We start from the raw sequence: 6,085 nt of genomic DNA on the forward strand, positions 1-6,085 counted from the left end.
GTGACTCACCGAGTTGTATGAACAACTCGTCGAGTCTGTTCTTGAGACAAGAAGATTGCCTTGGACCTGCCGATTCAGGGCATTGACTCGCCGAGTCCCTCCATTGTTGAGTTTGGCTTCCGACTCACTGAGTCCACCTATGGCTCACTGCTCTACTCACATACTTGAAAGGGGAAAAATTTGGGACTCGCTACTCGACTCGCCGAGTCCGAAGAACAACTCGCCGAGTCGCATACATGCAATCTCTATATACTCGATTCTGCTTGAATCCAGTGCATTCCATTCATAGATCTGGGTTTCTAGGGCTCGATTAACACGTAAACTTTCCAACTTTACGTGTATATAATCATCAATGGGGATTTTAAGGCTCAAATCACACTAAAAGGGGTAGATCTAGGGCTTTCATGCAATATGGCCCCATAAAGGTATTATATCTAGGCTCCTGGAACTCGAACATAGCCATATCTAGTGGCTATTCAACCCATTATGAACCCTATACTACTATCAAGCATGGAAATGGTTCAAAGATAGCTTTAATGGTGTTCTAATGGGGATTTGAGCATAGAAACAAAATAGATCCGAATTGTACCTCAATGAACTCTGGATTAGGTCCTAGATCCTTGCTCTTCACCTTCTCTTTTGGTCTTTCCTTCTTTCTTTTCTTCAATCTTCAAGGAACAAGCACAAAAACACTTCAAATCACAAGGAGAGGGTTAGGGTTCAGTATAGGATGCTCTGAGGGTGAAGGAGACTAACTTGGGGCGCATAAGGGGGTTTAAATAGGGTGCAAACCCCTGAAATTAGGGTTTCTTCTAGACTAGTGGACTCGCCGAGTCGCCAACTTAAATGTGCTCAATATCCTGTCCCTACTCGGCGAGTCGGGCCTACGACTCGCCGAGTCCAAGGCTAAAAATGTAAAATACTTAGATAAATCATACATACCAGGAACCAGGTGCTACAAATCTCCCCCGCTTATTTTAGACTTCGTCCTCGAAGTCTGTTGTTCGATCCTGAAACAGCTCGGGGTAATGCTCCATCATTTCCTTCACCGGCTCCTAAGTCCACTCCAAACCCTTCCGGTGTTGCCATTGCACTTTCACAAGTTCCACCCTCTTGTTCCTCAAATCCCTCGACTTCCGGTCGAGGATTGCCACTGGTCGCTCAATGTAATTCAGGCTGCCATCGACCTGAATATCCTCCAGGGGTACCACTACTGAGTTGTCCAACAGGCACTTTCGCAACTGAGAAAAATGGAAAGTGTTGTGTATCTGACTGAGCTCGGCTGGCAGATCCAGTCTATACGCCACCTTGCCCACCCGGGCCAGAATCCTGAAGGGTCCAATGTACCTGGGGCCCAACTTTCCCCGTTTCTTGAATCGGATGACGCCCTTCCATGGCGACACCTTCAGGAGAACCATATCCCCGACTTGGAACTCCAGGTCTGATCGGCGCTTGTTGGCGTAACTCTTCTGCCGACTCTGAGCAGTCTGAAGCCTGCTCCGAACCTGCTGAATCCTCTCGGTCGTCTTGAGCACCACTTCGGTGCTCCCCATGACCCTCTAGCCAACCTCACCCCAACATATCGGAGTCCTGCACCTCATTCCGTACAACATCTCAAAAGGAGGATAGTCAATAATCGCGTGGTAGCTGTTGTTGTATGAGAACTCAGCCAAAGGAAGATAGGTATCCCAGCTACCACCAAAATCTAGCATGCATGCCCACAACATATCCTCCAGAGTCTGGATGGTCCACTCACTCTGACCATCTTTCTGCGGGTGAAAAGCAGTGCTAAAATGCAGACGAGTACCCTACTCATCATGGAACTTCTTCTAAAACTTGGAAGTAAACCGTACATCTCTGTCTGAAATCATGGAGACTGGCACTCCGTGCCGCACCACCACCTCTCGGATGTAGATATCGGCCAACTTCTCAGTCGGGATACTCTCCTGGATCGGTATGAAGTGGGCGCTCTTGGTCAACCGATCCACGATGACCCATATAGAATCCACTCCCCGTGCGGTCCTGGGAAGCTTGGTGATGAAATCCATCATGATGTCCTCCTATTTCCACAACATGATCTCCAACGGCTGCATCTTGCCATGGGGCCTCTGGTGCTCGGCCTTGACCTTCCTGCAGGTCAAGCACCGCTCCACGTACCAAGCTATATCCCGCTTCATGCAGGGCCACCAATAGTCTAGACGAAGATCCCTATACGTCTCCGTCGCCTCCGGATGAATGGAGAATCGAGATTTGTGTGCCTCCTCCATCAGCACCTGGTGCACACCCCCGAGATATGGCACCCACACCCTACGGTGTAGTGTCAGCAATCCTCTACTGTCATAGTCGAAGGAGGAAACCTGTCCCACAATCCGCTCGCTTTTCCGATGTTCCTCCTTCATGACCTCCTGTTGGGCCTCCCGAATTCGCTTCAACAGCGGAGTCACCACTGTCATCCTTAGGCAGATATCTCAGATCGGCGTTGCCTTGCGGCTAACCGTGTCAGCCACCAAATTGGCTTTCCCTGGATGGTAAAGGATCTCACAATCATAACCCTTTACCACGTCAAGCCACCGACGTTGTCTCATGTTCAGATTCGGCTGGTCCATAAGATACCTTAGGATCTTGTGGTCCGTGTAGATGGTACGACGAACCCCATAAAGGTAATGACGCCAAATATTGAGGGCGAACACAACAACCCCTAGCTCCAAATCATGCGTCGGGTAGTTCGCCTCGTGAGGCTTCAACTGCCTCGAAGCGTAAGCAATAACGTGCCCTCTCTGCATCAACACTGCACCCAAACCCGAGATGGACACATCGTAGTACACAACAAAATCCTCCATGCCCTCTGGCAGGGCTAAAATTGGCGCCTCGCACAATCTCTGTCTCAACGTCTCGAATGCGGCCTGCTGCTCGGGCCCCCAATGAAAAACCACGGCTTTCCTCGTCATCCTGGTCAGGGGTACGACTATCTTGGAGAAGTCCTGAATGAATCTCCAATAGTAGCCTGCCAATCCTAGGAAGCTCCGAATCTCGGATGGAGACCTCGGGACCTCCCATCTCATCACGGTCTCTACCTTGGCCAGATCCACTGATATCCCGTCCTGGTTGACAAGGTGCCCCAGAAACTGCACCTCGCACAACCAGAACTCACACTTGGAGAACTTAGCATATAAGCTCTCCCTCCTCAAAGTACTCAGAACCTCACGCAAGTGCTCCTCATGCTGCTCTCGCGTCTTGGAATAAACCAAGATACCGTCAATGAAAACAATCACGGACCGATCCAACATCGACCGGCACACGCGATTCATGAGATCCATGAACGCGGCAGGAGCATTGGTGAGCCCGAAAGGCATCACAACAAACTCATAATGACCATAGCGTGTCCGAAAAGCAATCTTCTGCACATCCTCCTCTCTGATCCCTCATCTGATGATACCCTGATTGCAAATCAATCTTGGAGAACCAAGATGCTCCCTGTAGCTGGTCGAAGAGGTCATCGATCCTCGGGAGTGGGTAACGGTTCTTCACCGTTACCTTATTCAGCTCCCGATAGTCTATACACATCCGATGCGACCCGTCTTTCTTCTTCACAAACAGAATCGGGGCTCCCCAAGGTGAACTGCCCGGTCTAATGAATCCCTTGTCTAACAGCTCCTAGAACTCGAAAATTGTGTAAAATCGGAAATATTTTTCTTTCAACTTGGCGGATGATTTTTAGTAAGCATTTCACTCCTTAAGAACTCGAAAATTGTGTTAACAATTGGAATTTGAGGGGGTGTTTGGCTTAGCTTTTTAGAGGCCAAAAGATCTTTTTGGAAAAGTTACAAAAAGTCAGGTTTTCCTGACTTTTCCAAAAAGTTGATTTTCCTTCTTTGTAAAATCCAAAAGTAGCTTTTAGAAGTCTTTTACCAAACATCTTTTGCCTATGATCTTTTAGAAAAAGGACTTTTGGCCATTAAAAAGCTAAGCCAAACACCCCCTGAATGTCAACTTTTATTTTGCAGGGTCAGAGTCTACACGACCCTGAGATCCATAATTCCAACAATGGAGTAAAGGGCAGAATCCGAGAACAAGGCGGCTACTTAGTCCGGAATTTACTTTTTCCGGTGTACCTCTTTTATGTATCCGGGAAGCAGTTGTGAGTTCCATGGATTTTAAAGGTGAATTGCTAGCATCACCATAAGAACTTTGGAGATCTAGAAGATGGCTTTTGACCCGATTTTGGCGTCAATAGGTGTTATGAGTGATCAAGATGACACACGATGTTAGTGTTGCTATTAAAATGAGCTTGAGCTCGTAACTGGGCTTGAAATCGGCCATGGGCAGCTCGAGCTTAAGCGTGAACGTATTAGATTCAAATCGCTATCTGAATCCACCAAACCGGTAATCAATCTCATCTTTACTTCCCGCAATAAGCCCTAAAGAACTGAATTACGTCAAAATCGCCAACCTTTTGCATTCAAATCGCTAATTACGTAAGTGGGTTTTCATAGATTAAAACACCAAGTATAAAACATGGATCAGTGCAATTGCAACTCATGGGAGTTCAAGACAACGGTGTAAATGACTTTGAAACCCTAGATTTTGACACAGGTGTGTGAATTTGAAACCCTAGATTTTGTTAAATTTTGTTTGAATGGAAAATTTGGGACTCACACCGAATGTTGATAAAGATTTGGGGTTTTCTTTTGGAAGATTCAGTTTCCAAGCTGGGGGTTGGTGTTGAGGTCTAGGAGAAATAATTGAGAAGATAAGTTGGAAGGAGAGTGTTGGGTCAAAATTATGGTTTATACTTTGCTTTTCTGGGCAATTGTATTTTTATGTAATATTTTATGAGTTTACCGTCAGGTTTACGACCAGGTGGGTGTTTATGGCCGTAAACAAGTTTATGGCCGTAAACCCTGTTTTCCGGCCCAAGTCTCCTATAAATAGAGGTTGTGTAGGTCATTATCGGTTGTTGATCCTAGAGAGTTCACGGTCACTGTAAACAAGTTGTACCCGACGTTTTTCAGTTATAAAGTGTGTGCAAGCTTGTTTCTATTCTACTTATACTCCAATTCTTGTTCTCTTTGATTGTTTGATTGTTTGATCACTAGTAATATCCGTTTCAGGACCTTACAATTGGTATCAGAGCGAAACCGATGTCAAAGCATCATTCAATCGAGTTTTCGGACCGTTTAAACTAATATTCATCATTGTTCGAGATTGGGTTTGGTACTTTCACTGCTAAACGGGATTGAATCTGATAAAAATTTGTGTTTACGTAAATTTTTGAGAGTTTACTGCCAAGAGATTACGGCCGTAAACTCAGTTTACAGCCGTAAACTCAAGAATCTTCAAAGACCGTAAACTTTGTTCTTGGACTGTAAACAGAGCGTCTTTAATAACCGAAAACTCATCTTCAAAGACCATAATCAGTGCATCTTTATTGACCGTAAACTACTGGACCGTAAACTCTTGGATCGGAAATCCGACCGTAAACTCAGTTTACGGCCGTAAACTATCCGACCGGAAACTCATTTTTGACATTCTTCTTATTTTAATTTTCGATTTAAAATTTAATAATCAATGGATTATGAAATTCAAGCACATCATCATGAACTGGATTCTGTCATGGGCACAACCACACGTATTCCAAGACTACTGTCTGCAGATGGTTTTCCTAAATGGAAATAACGGATTGAGAAGTATATTAAAATGAAAGATTTCAAAGTTTGGAGAAGCATCATCAAGGATCCTGTCCGAATTACCACCACTGTTGCAGGACAACTGGTCGACAATGCAGTTGAGAACTATACAGATGAAGATTTTGAGAAAGTTAAAGAACATGAAAGGGCTTTGGCCACTCTGATCATGGCTTTATCTCCTGATATAGCTCAAGGTTTCAGAGAGTATACTTCAGCTAAAGCTTTGTGGGAAGCCTTGATTGAGGGGTATGAAGGAAAAGAAGACATGAAGGAAAGCCGCCAGGAGATGTTGCAACAGAAAAATCAACATGTTTAACTACATTCCCGGAGAAACCCTGGAGGCACAACTGCAGCGATTCACAACTTTCACTACTAAGATGAACATATCTGGGATCTTC

This window comes from Lactuca sativa, chromosome 4 (genome assembly GCF_002870075.4).
Source record: "Lactuca sativa cultivar Salinas chromosome 4, Lsat_Salinas_v11, whole genome shotgun sequence".
NCBI lineage: Eukaryota > Viridiplantae > Streptophyta > Magnoliopsida > Asterales > Asteraceae > Lactuca > Lactuca sativa.